Source organism: Somniosus microcephalus, chromosome 20 (genome assembly GCF_052327205.1).
Source record: "Somniosus microcephalus isolate GS21.2 chromosome 20, FLI_Smic_1.0, whole genome shotgun sequence".
Classification (NCBI taxonomy): Eukaryota; Metazoa; Chordata; class Chondrichthyes; order Squaliformes; family Somniosidae; genus Somniosus; species Somniosus microcephalus.
In genome coordinates, this window is record NC_141006.1 from 80,122,477 (window position 1) to 80,141,150 (window position 18,674).

General features: G+C 49.5%; 1 long non-coding RNA gene across 1 annotated transcript in view; it reads right to left on the reverse strand.

Moving 5' to 3' along the window:
• Positions 1 to 14,552, reverse strand: part of LOC147103467 (uncharacterized) — a 61,546-nt gene extending 46,994 nt beyond the window's left edge. Inside the window, exon 1 of the long non-coding RNA XR_015073003.1 lies at positions 14,445 to 14,552. This is a non-coding gene — a long non-coding RNA (uncharacterized LOC147103467). The remainder of the gene's footprint in view (positions 1 to 14,444) is intronic.
• Positions 14,553 to 18,674: the final 4,122 nt, after the last annotated feature.

Here is an 18,674-nt window from a genome sequence, read left to right on the forward strand (position 1 = left end):
TACTCAACGACTGAGCCTCCACAGCCCTTTGGGGTAGAGAATTCCAAAGATTCACCACCCTCTGAGTGAAGAAATTTCTCCTCATCTCAGTCCTAAATGGCCGACCCCTTATTCTGAGACTGTGACCCCTGGTTCTAGACTCCCCAGTCAGGGGAAACATTCTCCCTGCATCTACCCTGTCAAGCCCTGTTAGAATTTTGTATGTTTCAATGCGATCACCTCTCATTCTTCTAAACCCCAGAGAATATAAGCCTAGTCTACTCAATCTCTCCTCATAGGACAATCCCCCCATCCCAGGAACCAGTCTGGTGAACCTTCGTTGCACTCCCTCTATGGCAAGTATATCCTTCCTTAGGTAAGGAGACCAAAACTGTACCCATACTCCAGGTGTGGTCTCACCAGGGCCCTATATAATTGCAGTAAGACGTCTTTACTCTTATACTCAAATCCTCTTGTAATAAAGACCAACATACCATTTGCTTTCCTAATTGCTTGCTGTACCTGCATGTTAACTTTCAGTGATTCGTGTACAAGGACACCCAGGTCCCTCTGAACACCAACATTTCCCAATCTCATCATTTAAAAAATACTCTGCTTTTCTATTTCCCTTACCAAAATGAATAACTTCACATTTCTCCAAATTATATTTCATTTGCCATGTTCTTGCCCACTCACTTAGCCTGTCTATATCCCCTTGAAGCCTCTTTGCATCCTCCTCACAACTTACATTCCCACCCAGCTTTGTATCATCAGCAAATTTGTATATATTACATTTGGTCCCCTCATCCAAATCATTGATGTAGATTGTGAATAGCTGAGGCCCAAGCACTGATCCTTGCGGTGCCCCATTAGTTACAGCCTGCCAACCCGAAAATTACCCGTTTATTCCTATGCTCAGTTTTCTGTCCGTTAACCAATCATCAATCCATGCTAGTATATTACCCCCAATCCCATGAGCCCTAATTTTGTTCAATAACCTCTTGTGTGGCACCTTATCGAATGCCTTCTGAAAATCCAAATACACCACATCCACTGGTTCCCCCTTATCTATTCTGCTAGTTACAACCTCAAAAAACTCTAACAGATTTGTCAAACACGATTTCCCTTTCATAAATCCGTGTTGACTCTGCCCAATTCTATTATTATTTTCTAAGTGCCCTGTTACCATGTCCTTAATAATAGATTCTAGCATTTTCCCTACTACTGACGTCAGGCTAACTGGTCTGTAGTTTCTCGTTTTTTCTCTCCCTCCTTTCTTAAATAGTGGGATTATAGTTGTGCAATAATGGGAAGAGCAGGAAGCAGATGATTGGATCATTGAGTAAAAAAGTTCCTATATCTGGGAGATCTTTTGGAATTAGTGCACAAAGCCAGAATATGTGGAAAACATTGGAACTGAATTAATTTTCAAATAGATAATAATTAGGCCCTGATTTTAACTCCAGGTGGATTCCCCGCTCAGGCCTGAGTTAAAATTACACTCGGGTCTCAATGATGTCATTGGGCGCAGCCTGCATATGTAAAGAAGGACCCTGCTGGCTCCGGGCGCCTGTCCCTGCTGCCTGCTCAGGAGAGCCGGTTAAAATTACAGATGTTGCGATTGTGGCGGCTTTCGGACAGGTAAGAGCCAGGGGCGATTTTAACTGCCGCCTGCCAGGTTTCTAATGAGCGAGTCGGGTTAAAATCGCCCCCATTCAGCAGTGGCTTTATTTATTTATTATTTTTGTTCTCCCTATTGTAGTTACCATGTTAATTAAAGTGATTCACATCATGTGCAGGCCTTATATCTGCACCACACGTATTTTTACGTATAAAATTCTTAGAGGGCTTGACAGGGTAGATGTTGGGAGGATGTTTCCCCTGGCTGGGGAGTCTACAACCAGGGGTCACAGTCTCAGAATAAAGATTTGGCCAATTAGGACTGAGATGAGCCGAAATTTCTTCACTCGGAAGGTGGTGAATCTTTGGAATTCTCTACCCCAGAGGGCTGTGGAGACTCAGTCATTGAGTATATTCAAGACAGAGACAGAGGTCCATTACTGGAAAATCTCTTTCCTTTACAGTGCCAATTCCAACCAAGTTGCTTTAATATAATAACAGGAGTGTCAGCTGTGGCTCAGTGGGCAGCACCCTCACCTCTGAGTCAGAAGGTCATAGGTTCAAGTCCCACTCCAGAGACTTGAGCACAAAAATCTAGGCTGACACTCCAGTGCAGTGCTGAGGGAGTGCTGCACTGTCAGCGGTGCCGTCTTTCGGATGAGATGTTAAACCGAGGCCCCGTCTGCTCTCTCAGGTGGATGTAAAAGATCCCATGGCACTATTTCGAAGAAGAGCAGGGGAGTTCTCCCCGGTGTCCTGGCCAATATTTATCCCTCAATCAACATCACTAAAACAGATTATCTGGTCATGATCAGATTGCTGTTTGTGGGAGCTTGCTGTGCGCAAATTGGCTGCCGCGTTTCCCACATTACAACAGTGACTCCACAAAAAAACGACTTCATTGGCTGTAAAATGCTTTGGAACATCCGGTGGTCGTGAAAGGCGCTGGAGAAATGCAAGTCTTTCTTTTCTTTAGAACTACTGTCGGTCAGATTAGTGCTATAACAAGATGAGGCAACTAACTGACATCTCCGATATTACTCCTCGTGTGCAGAAAGACATTCTGTGTGATTTACAGGGCAGAGAAAAAGTGAATCCTGAGCAAGAAGGGGAAAAGGGTAATACAAAGTTGGGGAGGACCAAATAGTGTAGTATAACAGAGAGACTTTAAACAGAGAGGGACGTGACAAGGCCGAGGAATCTAGGGAGAGAAATCCAGAGAGAAAAGAAAGAGAGACTTGCATTTCTATAGCGCCTTTCACCACCTCCGGATGTCCCAAAGCGTTTTACAGCCAATGAAGTACTTTTGAAGTGTAATCACTGTTGTAAGGTAGGAAACGCGACAGCCAATTTGTGCACAGCAAGCTCCCACATACAGCAATGTGATAATGACCAGATCATCTGTTTTAGTGATTTTGATCGAGGGATAAATTTTGGGCCCAGGACGCTAGGGAAAACTCTTCAAATTAGTGCCCTGGGATCTTTTACGTCCACCTGGGAGAGCAGTCGGGGCGTCAGTTTAACATCTCATCCAAAAGACTGAGCCTCCGACAGTGCAGCACTCCCTCAGTACTGCCCCTCCGACAGTGCGGCGCTCCCTCAGTACTGCCCCTCCGACAGTGCAACGCTCCCTCTGTACTGCCCCTCCGACAGTGCAGCATTCCCTCAGTACTGCCCCTCCGACAGTGCAGCGCTCCCTCTGTACTGCCCCTCCGACAGTGCGGCGCTCTCTCAGTACTGCCCCTCCAACAGTGCAGCATTCCCTCAGTACTGCCCCTCCGACAGTACAGCGCTCCCTCAGTACTGCCCCTCCGACAGTGCAGTGCTCCCTCAGTACTGCCCCTCCGACAGTGCAGCACTCCCTCAGTACTGCCCATCCGACAGTGCGGTGCTCCCTCAGTACTGCCCCTCCGACAGTGCGGCACTCCCTCAGTACTGCCCCTCCAACAGTGCAGCACTCCCTCAGTAATGCCCCTCCAACAGTGTGGCACTCCCTCAGTACTGCCCCTCCGACAGTGCAGCGCTCCCTCAGTACTGGCCCTCCGACAGTGCAGCGCTCCTTCAGTACTGCCCCTCCGACAGTGCAGCGCTCCCTCAGTACTGCCCCCCGACAGTGCAGCGCTCCCTCAGCACTGCCCCTCCGACAGTGCAGCTCTCCCTCAGTACTGCCCCTCCGACAGTGCGGCACTCCCTCAGTACTGCCCCTCCGACAGTGCAGCGCTCCCTCAGTACTGGCCCTCCGACAGTGCAGCGCTCCTTCAGTACTGCCCCTCCGACAGTGCAGCGCTCCCTCAGTACTGCCCCCCGACAGTGCAGCGCTCCCTCAGCACTGCCCCTCCGACAGTGCAGCTCTCCCTCAGTACTGCCCCTCCGACAGTGCGGCACTCCCTCAGTACTGCCCCTCCGACAGTGCAGCGCTCCCTCAGTACTGCCCCCCGACAGTGCAGCACTCCTTCAGGACTGCCCCTCCGACAGTGCAGCGCTCCCTCAGTACTGCCCATCCGACAGTGCGGCGCTCCCTCAGCACTGCCCCTCCGACAGTGCAGCGCTCCCTCAGTACTGCCCCTCCGACAGTGCGGCGCTCCCTCAGTACTGCCCCTCCAACAGTGCGGCGCTCCCTCAGTACTGCCCCTCCGACAGTGCAGCGCTCCCTCAGTACTGCCCCTCCGACAGTGCGGCGCTCCCTCAGTACTGCCCCTCTGACAGTGCGGCGCTCCCTCAGTACTGCCCCTCCGACAGTGCAGTGCTCCCTCAGTACTGCCCCTCCGACAGTGCAGCGCTCCCTCAGTACTGCCCCTCTGACAGTGCGGCGCTCCCTCAGTACTGCCCCTCCGACAGTGCAGCGCTCCCTCAGTACTGCCCCTCTGGCAGTGCGGCGCTCCCTCAGTACTGCACTGAAGTGTCAGCCTGGATTTTGTGCTGAGGTCTGTGGAGTGGGGCTTGAACCCACAACCTTCTGACGCCGAGGAAAGGGGCATAGTGACAGAAAGAATGGCCACTGATGGTGGAGCAAAGGGAGTGGAATACGAGGAATAAGCTGGTTTCAGAGGAGCAGTATGGCTGGAGAGCATCACTCAGGGAGGCTCGAGCAAGGCCTTGGAGCGATTTGAAAGTGAGGGTGAGGACCTTAAAATCATTTTGCTGTGACACAGTGAGGCCTATCAAGGATACAGCAGATGGCTGAGGATGTGGGTTGTGGTATTCTGAATGAGCTGCCATTTGTAGAGCATGGGGGCCAGTGGGGAGATAAAATGGTTTTAGTTTTTATGTTTTCAATCAAGAATAATTTGGCATAGCTTCAATGCTAGACATTAAATACAGAGAACAGTTAATAAAGCAGATGGCTAGATTTCCTTTTTTCAGTTTTACTCAGGTTTGACTGCAGCACTTAATATTTCGCAATAGTTGCTAACTATTTGAAATAATATTGTTATTACTTTATACATAAAACATCAGATTTCTAAATTCATTCAGCTACAAAGGGCTAAAGGGCCTAGTCTTTGGGTAAAGTATCTCCAGTAGAGCAGTGTACGGTGAGATGGCTGGTTATATCGACTCCCACACAATCTTTCTATATTTGAAGGAGAAATGGTAGAAAACGAATCCGATGCAAAGCCTCACGCTGCAGCTAAAAAAGTAAGTACTTGAAGTTTTCAAATCATAAACCATTCCTCATGATTTATGTATTTGAAGTAGGGTAGCTCGAGAAAAGCTATTCCCTTGAGCGAGTGGATCAGTAACCAGAGGTCTTCGATTTAAAATCATTGACTAAAGATCTCGAGGGGCGATGAGGAGATTGTTTTCACTGAGAGTTGTGAGGATCGGGAACGCTCGACCTGAAGAGGTGGTGGAAGCGGATTCCATCAATAATTTTAAAAGGGAGCTGGACGGGTTCTCGAGGATGAGGAACTGACAGGGTCACGGACAAAAAGCAGGGGAGTGGGACTGAGCACGACGGGCCGAATGGCCGCCTCCAGTGCTGTAAGTTCCTATGGTTTTATGAACGTCTCTTTAAAAGGAAAGGATGCAAACATACACATATTATAAAATCCAACTCCTCAGCAGCTGAAGAAAGAGCAGCAAGACATTTACATATTTAGTGCATCTGCAGTTTGGATTGTGAGTGAAGGCCGGTCATGTGTCACGCCCCTCCCCTTTACACAACTAAAACTGACTCCCATATCCCAAAAACAGAATAATAGACCCGTAATCTAAACTACAGAGACACCAAAAGAGAACCTTTAACGCTTCTTATTTGTTAACAATGGTATGTATGAAGAGGAGCAAGGGTTGGTCAAGAGTCTCACTTGCATCATTTCACACACCTGCTTTGTTTTTTACTTTGAGTGCCAGCCTGGTTCAGTTGGCAGCACTCTTCCACCACCCCCCTCAGTCAGAAGGTTGTGTCAGTTCAAGCCCCACGCCAGGACTTACGCACATGATGGCGGCTGAGGCTTCAGTGCGGCGCTGATTGAGATTTTGGTTTGCTGCTCCTGAGATGTTTAATTGAGGCCCTGTTCAGGTGGATGTTAAAGATGTTGTGGCACGACTCGAAGAACAGGGAGATCTCCCAGTGTCCTGGCCAACATCCTTCCCTCAACCACCATCACCAACAAAACTAGCTAAACTGGTCATTCATCTCATTAGAGCCATAGGGGGAAAAATTTGGTTGGTTGCGCCACCCATTAATGCCTTAAGAAGGCACTAAGTGGGGCGCAAACCAACTAGCGCCCGGGCGCAGCACTGCCCACGCTTCCTGCTAAATTCCGTGGGACATTAGTGGTGGCACTAACTGTTAGCGCTGCGCCGCTGCCGATGACGTCATCGGTGTGTGCAGCGCCCCGCTGATGCCCCGGCCGCGATATTCGGCAGCGCCCCCTGATTTACCGCCGGACGCTATGTCCGACGGGGTCAGGGGGGCCTACCTGCGGCCGGGGAGGCGCAAACTAAAGGCGAGGTGCGGGGTGGCCATTTTTGATGTTGGCCGCCTGCCAGCACCAGCCTGCGCCCCCGTCCCCGGCCTCCTGAACCCCCCCCCCCCCACGGAGTGCCGGGTGCGCTCCAAGAGCCCGGCACTTCTCCTCGGTGCCGGGCTCTTTTGCCTGCACTCCCGATCCTCGGGGGCCCAGCTGGGCCCCGGATCGCGCTGCACAAGGCCCCTCCCCTTTAAGAAGGGGAGGAAGGCCTGCAATACCGCAGCGCGACGTGCCGCAGCGTGTGGCGCTGCGGCACGTAGCGCCAGGATATTCACTCGCAGCACCCCAAGAGGGATGCGGGGCACCTCCAGTAGCGCTGCGCTTCCCTTTGGGGCGCAAATGACCAATTTCCGGTGCGGGGGCGCGAATGTTTCCGGGGCGCTACTTTTAGCGCTCTGGCGAGGTTAGCACCCCAAACGGGGCTATACTCAATTTCTCCCCCATAGAGTTATACAGCACAGAAAGAGGCCCTTCGGCCCATCGTGTCTGTGCCGGCCATCAAGCCCTGTCTATTCTAATCCCATTTTCCAGCACTTGGTCCGTAGCCTTGTATGCTATGGCGTTTCAAGTGCTCATTGCTGTTCATGGTATCTTGCAGTGACTGCATTAAGTAATTCAATATAGGTGAAGTGCTTTGTAATATTTCTAAACATTTGAAACATATAAGATTCTGAGGGTGATTGACAGGGTAGATGCTGAGAGGTTGTTTCCCCTGGCTGGAGAGTCTAGAACTAGGGGACATAGTCTCAGGATAAGGGGTCAGCCATTTAAGACTGAGATGAGGAGGAATTTCTTCACTCAGAGGGTTGTGAACCTTTGGAATTCTCTGCCCCAAAGGGCTGTGGGTGCTGAGTCGTTGAGTATATTCAAGGCCGAGATCGATAGATTTTTGGACCCTAGGGGAATCAAGGGATATGGAGATCGGGCGGGAAAGAGGAGTTGAGGTCGATGATCAGCCATGATCTTATTGAATGGTGGAGCAGGCTCGTGTTGTGTCGGTACCTTTTTGCCTAGACACAATTAGAACTCAGAACTCAGAGATTCAAACATGAAGTGCTTTATTCGAAGGGAAAGGGAAGTTCTGGAGAGTTCCGAACAAAGAGAGCTAAACTTAACCAAGAGAACACCCAACCATTTAACTCCTGTGACAGCGCCACCACAGGTGGGAGGAGAACACACAATACATAACATATTCCTCCCCTCTTAAATGAAAGGTCCACATTATTCCTCAACAGGTAAGTTACTTTCAATGCACTCAACTAACCAAGGGTAGAGGTAGACTGCCTCAAACCCTGACTTTACCATGGGGTTTATTCTGCCCCAGTCTTGTGGGTAAGTCGCTAAGCCTACAGATCCAAGCTTCTTGGAGGCCGCCGCTCTCTGAAAGGATACCGGCGGTCATCGCTGGCTTCCACAGCAGTAGGCATTGACACAGGCTTAGAAGGAGAAGGTGCCTGTGTCAGTCGAAAGTCAGGAGTTTGCACAGGTGGAACAGTCTCTTTGACTTCCTGTGTTGGAGAAGAGCACTGTGGCAAAGGATGCTGGTTTGCGGTATCATCCGGAAACAGTTCAGGCCAACCAGCCGTTGGAGCCTCTGTGGCTGTCTCTGCTCCTAGCAACAGTTGATCTGTGTGTCTTCTCCAGATGACGTCCTCAGCAGTCTCAACCGTGTAAGACACAGGGCCCGTCTGCGCGATCACCGTAGCAGGAACCCATTTCGGTCCAGTGTTGTAGTTTTGAGCTAGGACGTGCTCTCCTGGATGAAACCGTCTCTCCCACGCTCTTTTCTCTCTCTTTTCAACTTGAGCTTGTTGTTGACGATGGACGACCTGCTCTGCCCTTGAAAGTTTGTGTAAGTCAAAACTTGTCCGCAACTGCCTCTTCATCATGAGCGAAGCGGGGGAAGTTTTGGTTGTGGCATGCGGCTCGTTCCTGTAGGACAACAGGAAGCTGTTCAGACGTTGGTGGATTGAGCCCTGACCTTGCGATGCCTTCAAGGCGTGCTTCAAAGTTTGCACGAACCTTTCTGCCTGGCCGTTAGAAGAGGGATGATAGGGCGCAGACCTGATGTGTTGGACACCATTCACATGCAGGAAGGTTGCAAACTCCTGTGATACAAATTGTGGACCGTTGTCACTTATGAGTTGTTCCGGTGAGCCATAACGGCTGAACATCTCACCAAGTTTCTCAATTGTTTTCTCTGCCGTGGTAGACCTCATCACAGCGACCTCCGGCCACTTGCTATGAGCATCCACAACCACCATAAACATCTTCTCTTCGAAAGGACCGGCGAAGTCCACATGTACTCGCTGCCACACTTCTGCAGGCCAATCCCAGGGGTGTAGGGTTGCCAGCTGTGGAACATTCCGGACCCTTTGACATGGGGAACATGTTTTGGCTTTCTCCTCAATATTCCCATCGAGACCTGGCCACCAGAAGTAGCTTCTTGCCATTTCCTTCATCCGAACCATCCCACTGTGGCCTGTATGAACTTGTTGCAGTATAGGTTCCCTCAGAGGTGGCGGAATGATGACACGGCATCCCCAAAGAAGACAACCTGCCTGGACGGAGAGCTCATTTCTTTTTGAAACATAAGGTTACAAACTAGGAGAATCTCCTATAGCTCTCCCTCAAATGACATCGTCCATTACCTCAGACAGGACTGGATCGTTGCGGGTGTACCTTCGCACCTGAACTGCAGTGACAGGTGCTCCCTCCGCTTGTCTAAAGTAGAAGATGTCTATCTGATGAGGCTATGGGGGAGTAACAGGCAAGGGTAGCCTCGAGAGACCGTCTGCGTTGCCGTGCAAGTCTGATTTGCGATATTTGATGTCGTATGTGTGTCCTGACGACAGTAAAGCCCACCTTTGCATCCTGCTTGCAGCGAGAGACGGAATTCCGGTGTGGGGCCCGAAGATTGAAGTCAATGGATGGTGGTCCATCAGGAGTGTGAACCTTCTCCCAAACAGGTACTGATGAAATTTTTGAATTCCAAAAACGATTCCCAAGGCCTCGCGCTCGATCTGCGCATAGTTACTCTCGGCCTTGTTCAAGGTGCGTGATGCAAAGGCGATAGGTTTCTCTTCACCCAAAGGCATGATGTGGGATATGACTGCTCCCACACCATATGGTGATGCATCACATGCTAGCTGCACGGGTAGCTTTGGGTCGAAGTGTGTCAATCCTCCGACTTCAGCAATGCTTTCTTTGCTTGGGCGAAAGCTTCGTTGCACAGTTCAGTCCATTTCCATGTTTTGCCTTGACATAGCAGCTGATGTAACGGCTTCAGCAATGTTGCTAAGTCTGGAATAAACTTCCCATAGTAGTTAAGTAGCCCCAGAAATGAACGTAACTGGCTCACATCCTGGGGTGCTGGGGCTTCCACGATCACATTGACCTTTGACGGCGCCTTATGCAGGCCAGTAGCGTCAATCACATGCCCCAGGTACTCAACTGAAGACTGAAAGAATTCACATTTGTCTTTACGAACTCTGTGTCCATACTCTGTCAGTCGTTGTACTGTTGCATCTAAGTTCAGAAGATGATCCTCCTCATTTGTCCCAGTGACAAGGATGTCGTCCAAGTAGCACTGGACTCCTGGCAGTCCACTCAAAATCTGATCCATTGCCCTTTGGAATAGAGCAGGGGCCGACGTAATTCCAAACAGAAGGCGGCAGTACCTGTATAGCCCCTTGTGTGTCACAATTGTCAGCAGCTCCTTTGATTTGTCATCGACATGCATTTGTAGATAAGACTGGCATAAGTCTATTTTGCTGAACTTTTGCCCTCCGGCCAGGCCCGTAAAAAGATCATCAATGAGGGGAAGAGGGTACTGTTCCGCAGACAGCACCGGGTTAATAGTCACTTTAAAATCCCCGCAGATTCGAACAGATCCATCCTTTTTCAGGACAGGAACAATGGGTGTGGCCCATTTGCTCACGCTCACAGGCTCCAGGACTCCATTCTCGACTAAGGCCTCCAAGTTAGCCTCAACTTTTGGCCTAATTGCATAGGGTACAGGTCGGGCTTTGTGAAACTTCGGCTTGCTGTCAGGTTTAATGTCCAGTCTCACGCTGATCTTTTTCATGCTCCCAAGTTACCCATTGAAGAGTTCTGCATGTTTGTTTAACACTGCAGTCAGACCTGACTCCCCTTTTGACATCATGCGGACTGCAGGCCAGTCCAGCGTGATTTTCTCTAGCCACGCATGTCCCAGTAGCGATGGGTAGTTTCCCTTTACCACATATAGTGGCAGTTTTGCAGTCTGTCCATTCAATTTAACTGTCACCTCAATGGCGCCTCTCATGGCCACAGGTTCGCCGGTATACGTCTTTAGCACAATGTTTGTTGGCTGAAGGGTAAGATGCTTTAGCATTTTGTTGTAGACAGTGTCTGAAACAAGGGACACAGCCGCGCCTGTGTCCACCTCCATCCGCACTGATTGTCCCTCCACCAGTGGTGACACCCAGTAGCCATTTGAACCACCTGCAACCGTCAGTATGTGCGCCTCTTCCTCCTCAGATGTGTCGCTCCCCTCTGTTTTGCTTGTTCCATCATACTGCACTGAATGAACACTCTTTTTCCTCTCTTGTCCAAATACAGACATTTTGCTTCCATGCTTCCCAGCTCTGTCTGTTCTTTTTTTTACCTCTACAGGTGCATTCAATGTGACCCTTTTTGCCACAATTTCGGCATTCCAGCTCCGTACACCAGCAGTCATTAGCGTGATGGCCCGTTTTCCCACAACGGTAACATGTGCCGTTCCGCGCACCTTTAGGCTCAGACGACACCTTGTGAGCTCTCCCTGTTGAACTCAACTGGTGAGCCTCCTTTTCCGCCATCTCCATGGGGACACTAACTTCAATGGCCTTTTCAAGAGTAAGGTTGTCCTCAGTAAGAAGGCGCTTCTGTGTGGCTGCACTTTGCAGACCACACACAAGTCTGTCTCTAATGGTGTCATTCAGCACCTCCTTGAACTGGCAGTGTTCTGACAACCTTTTTAAAGCAGCAATAAACATCATCACTGATTCCCCCTACTTTTGATTCCGTTTGTGAAATCTAAATCTCGCAGCAATAACCAGAGGTTTTGGTGAAAAACATGCTCCAAGGATTTCCACTAGTTGCTTATATGTTTTAGTTCCTGCCTTATCTGGCTGCACAAGGCTGCGAAGTAAATTGAATGTCTTCGGCCCCATTATACTCAAAAAGGTAGGCACGACCTTTTCGTTTGCCACCGCATTCGCCAAGACAAAATAGTCAAAACGTTCCGTATAAGCGCTCCATTGCTCCACATTTTCATCAAAATCACCGATGTTTCCTAATATAGTAGCCATCTCACGTTTCAAATTTAAATTTCTGTTTACTCACTGCACCCGTAACGTACGCAGATTCATCCGCTCCTCGTCGCCACTTTGTTGTGTCGGTACCTTTTTGCCTAGACACAATTAGAACTCAGAACTCAGAGATTCAAACATGAAGTGCTTTATTCGAAGGGAAAGGGAAGTTCTGGAGAGTTCCGAACAAAGAGAGCTAAACTTAACCAAGAGAACACCCAACCATTTATCTCCTGTGACAGCGCCACCACAGGTGGGAGGAGAACACACAATACATAACAGCTCGAGGGGCCGTGTGGTGGAGCAGCCTCAAGGGGCCGTGTGGCAGAGCAGGCTTGAGGGGCCGTTTGGCGGAGCAGGCTCGAGGGGCCGTGTGACGGAGCAGACTCGAGGGGCCGTGTGACGGAGCAGACTCGAGGGGCCGTTTGGCGGAGCAGGCTCGAGGGGCCGTGTGACGGAGCAGACTCGAGGGGCCGTGTGGCGGAGCAGGCTCGAGAGGCTGTGTGGCCGACTCCTGCTCCTAAATCTTATGTTGTTAAACACAGGGTGGAACATTGAACTTTGGTGGAGGGGGCAAAGCGGGTGATGTCTGATCGGATCGAACGCTCGTTACATACCCTTCCTGATTTCCTATTGAAGTCAATGGAAAGGAACATTGGGCGGTGTGTGTAATGGGCAGCCGATCCGATCCGATGTTGCCCGTTTTACACCCTTCCTGAAGTTGAACGTTCCGGCCATGAAGCTGAATACCTTCTTTCTTTTCAGGTTGCTGATTAAAAGTGTTGTGTGTGAATATTTGGTGACTGATTTAAAATGACTCAGCTGGTCCAAGCTAACTTTTGCAGATGTCTCATTAGCACAGATGTATTGCATATACAGTAGAAACAGCCCATTACCAGGCCTCCAGCCTGCCCTCAAGCTGGTCCTTCAGAAGAACACAAGAGTCAGGATGAATGGTCCTTGGATTTTTTTTCCTTCAGAGTGTTAACAGGCGTATTGAGGCAACTGGCCGGCAGCTGCCCCACGACAACCCGGGGGCCCCCGAGTCTGCCTGATGGTGCTCGGGTAGCTGGTGGGGAGGGGGTATCGGGAGGGTATCGGGGGTGGAAAGTGGGAGGAGAACTTGGGGCCACAGAGGCCCAAACTTGCCTTGTGGGGCCCAAAGAATCATTCCTGCTTATATAACAACAGAACACGCAGGAAAAACCCAGCCAGGCAACATCCGTGGAGAGAGAAATAGAGTCAACGTTTCAGGTCGAAACCCTTCGGGTCGAATCCTGCTCCTCCTTGTCCCACAAAGATAAGTTTTTTATTTGCCTTTTGGGACTCCCACTACTGCTCTGGCAGGTTTTGCTGATGGGACAGGACCCTGACTTGCATTTCTTTACGAGGCACCTTTCCTAGTCAGGTGGGCACCTCAACCACCTGATGTTAACACAGCTGTGAGGCGGTGTCCGAGCAGTAAAACATTTACCACAAGGTTTTAACTCTCATTCGGCCCAATTTGTGCTCGGTGCAGGGTTAAAATCCCCCGGAAGAATCAGTACTTGGGTGAGCGATCAGAGGGTTGCCAATGTCTGTAGAGCAAAATTTTGTTTGCTTGAGTCAGTGTCTTCAAACTGTGATAAAGGACTGCAGCAAAGAACACACTGTCATTGCTGTAAACCATATTCCCAGTTCCTTGACATCTCAAATCCACTTTAATTAACATAATAGAATCAATGCTAATTCCCAGAGAATGAGCAATCAGACGAAAGCAGAGTATTGTGCAGTATTGTAATTACACCGTGCCGACATCCCTATGGTCAGGAGATTAATAAAATAAGTTTCAAATATCCGGATACAACACTGATTTATAATAGTGGGACGGCACAATAGCAACATAGATGTTGCAGAATTAACAAAGCCTCTTGGTGTCATTGGAAACCATTTCGGGGAAAGAGTTCAGGACTCACGCCCCTTTACACTATTAAAGTGCCTCCGACAACAACTGCACCACGACAGGCACATTCCATAGGGTAATCGCGGTGATATACATTCCATTAAACAATCATTCCCTAAATCCAGTGACAAAATCCCACCTGGATAAGATAAAATAAACTAAAATCTGTAACACTATGAAGAAAAACTAGGCAACACTTTTCTCTGAATGAAGCTGATTTTTTTTAGCCCCTTCTGTACCATTGACAACATTCAAAAAGCCAATAATGGTAAATCTTGGACCAAACAGTGCCACCATTCCGGTGTGGAGGGACGGCAGGGAGTGTGCGTATAGACAGCACAGGGTGCAATACTCTAAGGTTGATAGATGCAGTGTAGCTTTAAAAAGCTCACTGTTCTGATACAATTCCCTTTGTGCCTGAAAAAAGACATTGAGGAAAACAACCGGCGTGCTGTGCAGCTTTGCTAGGGAAAGCCAACAGCAGGTAATGACAGGAAACGACGGAAGCTCACTTTAAGAAAGAGAAACTCAGATTGCGGTCGGAGGCTTCCCGCAAGCGAATGCCTCCGCTCCGCGAGGAAAGTATGCACCTACCTGGTGCCTCCGTATCTTCGGACTCTCGCGCTCCCGGGCCTGTGGGCGTACGACAGCATAAAGGCCCACGGATCCCGGGGGCTCGCGCGGTTCGCAAGCGTCCCTGGCATCACGTGGGCCGGCCCAGCCAATCAGAAAGGGGGATTCCCATTATGCTTATGGGGATTCCATTTACGTAGGGAATACGAACGTACGAATTAGGAGCAGGAGTCGGCCCCTCGGCCCCTCGAGCCTGCTCCGCCACACGGCCCCTCGAGCCTGCTCCGCCACTCGGCCCCTCGAGCCTGCTCCGCCACACGGCCCCTCGAGCCTGCTTCGCTATATGGCCCCTCGAGCCTGCTCCGCCACACGGCCCCTCGAGCCTGCTCTGCCATACGGCCCCTCGAGCCTGCTCCGCCACACGGCCTCTCGAGCCTGCTCCGCCATACGGCCCCTCGAGCCTGCTCCGCCATTCAATAAGATCATGGCTGATCTGATTACTCCACATTCCCACCTACCCCCGATAACCTTTCACCCCCTTGCTTACCAAGAATCTATCTAGCTCTGCCTTAAAAATATTCAAAGACTCTGCTTCCACCGCCCTCTGAGGAAGAGAGTTCCAAAGACTCACGACCCTCTGAAAAAATTTCTCATCTGTCTTAAATGGGCGACCCCTTATTTTTAAACAGTGACCCCTAGTTCTAGATTCTCCCACAAGAGGAAACATCCTCTCCACATTCCCCCTGTCCAGACCCCTCAGAATCTTATATGTTTCAATCAAGTCACCTCTTACTCTTCTAAACTCCAGCGGATACAAGTCTAGCCTGTCCAACCTTTCCTCATAAGACGACCCGCCCATTCCAGGTATTAGTCTAGTAAACCTTCTCTGAACTGCTTCCAACACATTTACATCCTTCCTTAAATAAGGAGACCAATACTGTACACAGTGCTCCAGATGTGGTCTCACCAATGCCCTGTATAACTGAAGCATAACCTCCCTACTTTTGTATTCAATTCCCCTCGCAATAAATGATAACATTCTATTAGCTTTCTGAATTACTTGCTGTACCTGCATAGTAACCTTTTGTGATTCATGCACTAGGACACCCAGATCCCTCTGCATCTCAGAGCTCTGCAATCGCTCACCATTTAGATAACCCAAAAAACACACTTTCACACAACCTAAACAAAAATAAATCACCCCATGTTTAAAATGAATAAAAATACAATTTAATTAAACATTTGAAACAAAAATTACATTTTCTGAAAAATAAACTTAAACATTTTTAAAGGGGCCAAAAATAGCCTAAACTAATTTTAAAGGTTTTTGAATGTTTAAATGATTTAAAAAATGTTATTCTAATATTTATTTTCACCCTTACACTGGTAACAGAAGGCCCTGGGCCTGCATTTACCAGTGTAAGAGTTCCGTGGGCATTCGCTGGGCAGTAGGCCTGCTCTCCGCCAGCGAGTGTCTGCTTCCCGGGGATGCGGTGGATCTGTCGAGTTAAAACTTGACAGATCGCAAGTTCCAGGTTTTCGCGCATGTGCAGTGCATGCGGAAACCCGGAACGCGTGGGGCACCTCCGGCCACGGATGCACAGTGTACGTGGTCATCGGCCCCGGACAATCCGGGCCATTAATGGGGCCTCCATTGCTCTATTTGAAACACGCATCAAACTTGTCTGCTCCAACTATAGTATGGGGAATACACTGTCATTCACATAAGCATGGGGGCAGTGAGGACTCCTTGCCCACAAAAAAAACTTTGCTATCACAGAGGCAGGTGCAGAACTCATTGACATGGAGTACGTCTCTGAATCCAACAATAGGGGGCACTGGCATTAGTGCTTTGGGGCCACCGATTGCATTATCGAGCCCAATTTATTCTCCTTCTGTTAGACGGTCTTGTGGGGAAGCAGGGGGGGTGGCGCAGGGGGTGGGTGGGGGGGTGATGTCTCATTAGGCCTACAAAGACTGCATTATATGTAAAACCTGGGTCAGTTCATTCAAAGGTCAGGTAAGCAGGTGGAGACATTTTGGCTCTGGTGTATTGTGTTCCTACAGAGATTGTCTGCACATTTGAGACACTGGGGGGGTGGGGGAGATTTTAAGCGCTCTGGGTTTCTCACCCATCCTGGAATTTTCTGGATCGCGCCATCTGCAGTTTTGTTTCAGGCTTCTGTGCAGACGGCTAAGCTGCCTGCAATAAGCCGGTGGGGTCCTCAATCATTGACCGATGCAGATCTGGGTCCACCGGCAGAATCAGGCCCCGATTACTATTGATGTTGGCCAAAGTGGGCTGCCAGGTAAAGTCAAGCGAGAAGAGGATCCAGGATCAGAAGAGGCCATTTAAGGTAAGTTTTGGTACTTTCCTTGCGGGGCCAGGAGGAGCAGGACTGCTTCTCTGGGCCTCAATGGAAAGGTTTGGCCTCCCGTCCCCCGGACTCCCCTCCTTCCCCCCAGTGAGACTCTCCTGGAACCCCCTTCCCCACACATACCTGCACGCTGTCAGGTGGCCCATGGGCTCATGGCTTTTCTAAAGGCCGATAGCTGATCTCCACCCACGTCCCGAAGCTCAAAACCCAGCCAGAGTTAAAATGGGGACCACTGGCTTTGTTTCTTTATACTTTCTTCAATTATGATACAAAAATTTGTATGAGATGGTGTGTGATGTCTGAAGTGGGGGTGGCCAGGACATTCATACATATGTAATTTTTTATATAACGGTAGTGTACAGATATAGACTGGTGCATGCTTGATCAAGTCTGATCTACAGGCAGAGTTTGATGTGCTACTTATATGTGCAAGGAACCTGTCATTTTTCACTTCAACAGATGATTTAATCATATTCCTTATGCAGTGAAGTCAACTTTACTGATTGACCCTGTCAGAAGCAACTTGGATATCTAGATGCTTCTAAAACTGAGCTGTAAAAAGAAGGGGCAGGTAATCTATAATTAATGATGTAATTCATCTTTGTATCTCATGATCCGTTAAGATATCTCCATAAACTTCCTCAGAGTATTAGCTGTGTCAATCTTATTCTCAATTTTTTATTTATTCATTCACGGGATGTGGGCGTCGCTGGCAAGGCCGGCATTTGTTGCCCATCCCTAGTTGCACTTGAGAAGGTGGTGGTGAGCCGCCTTCTTGAACCGCTGCAGTCTGTGTGATGAAGGTGCTCCCACAGCAAAGGCTATGGGCCCCGACAACATCCCGGCTGACGTGCTGAAGACTTGTGCTCTAGAACTAGCCGAGCCTCTAGCCAAGATGTTCCAGTACAGCTATAACACTGGCATCTATCCGAAAATGTGGAAAACTGCCCAGGGTATGACCTGTCCACAAAGAGGACAAATCCAATCCAGCCAATTACCGCCCCATCAGTCTACTCTCAATCATCAGCAAAGTGATGGAAGGTGTCGTCAACAATGTTATCAAGCAGCACTTACTCACCAATAACCTGCTCACCGATACTCAGTTCGGGTTCCGCCAAGACCACTCGGCTCCAGACCTCGTTACAGCCTTGGTCCTAACATGAACAAAAGAGCTGAATTCCAGAGGTAAGGTGAGAGTGACTGCCCTTGACATCAAGGCAGCATTGGGCCAAGTGTGGTATCAAGGAGCCCTAGTAAAACTGAAGTCGATGGGAATCAGGGGGAAAACACTCCACTGCCTGGTGTCAAACTTAGCACAAAGGAAGATGGTTGTGGCGGTTGGAGGTCAATCATCACAGCCCCAGGACATCGCTGCAGGAGTTCCTCAGGGCAGTGTCCTAGGCCCAACATCTTCAGCTGCTTCATCAGTGACCTTCCCTCCATTATAAGGTCAGAAGTGAGGATGTTTGCTGATGACTGCACAGTGTTCAGCGCCATTCGCAACTCCTCAGATAATTAAGCAGTCCATGCCCGCATGCAGCAAGACCTGGACGACAGGTAACATTCATGTCAAACAAGTGCCAGGCAATGACTATCTCCAACAAGCGAGCATCTAACCACCTCCCAAACCCGCGACCTCTGCCACCTAGAAGGACAAGGGCAGCAGGCGCATGGGAACACCACCACCTCCAAGTTCCCCTCCAAGTCACACACCATCCTGACTTAGAAGTATATCACTGGGTCAAAATCCTGGAACTCCCTCCCTAACAGCACTGTGGGAGCACCTTCACCACACGGACTGCAGCGGTTCAAGAAGGCGGCTCACCACCACCTTCTCAAGGGCAATTAGGGATGGCCAATAAATGCTGGCCTT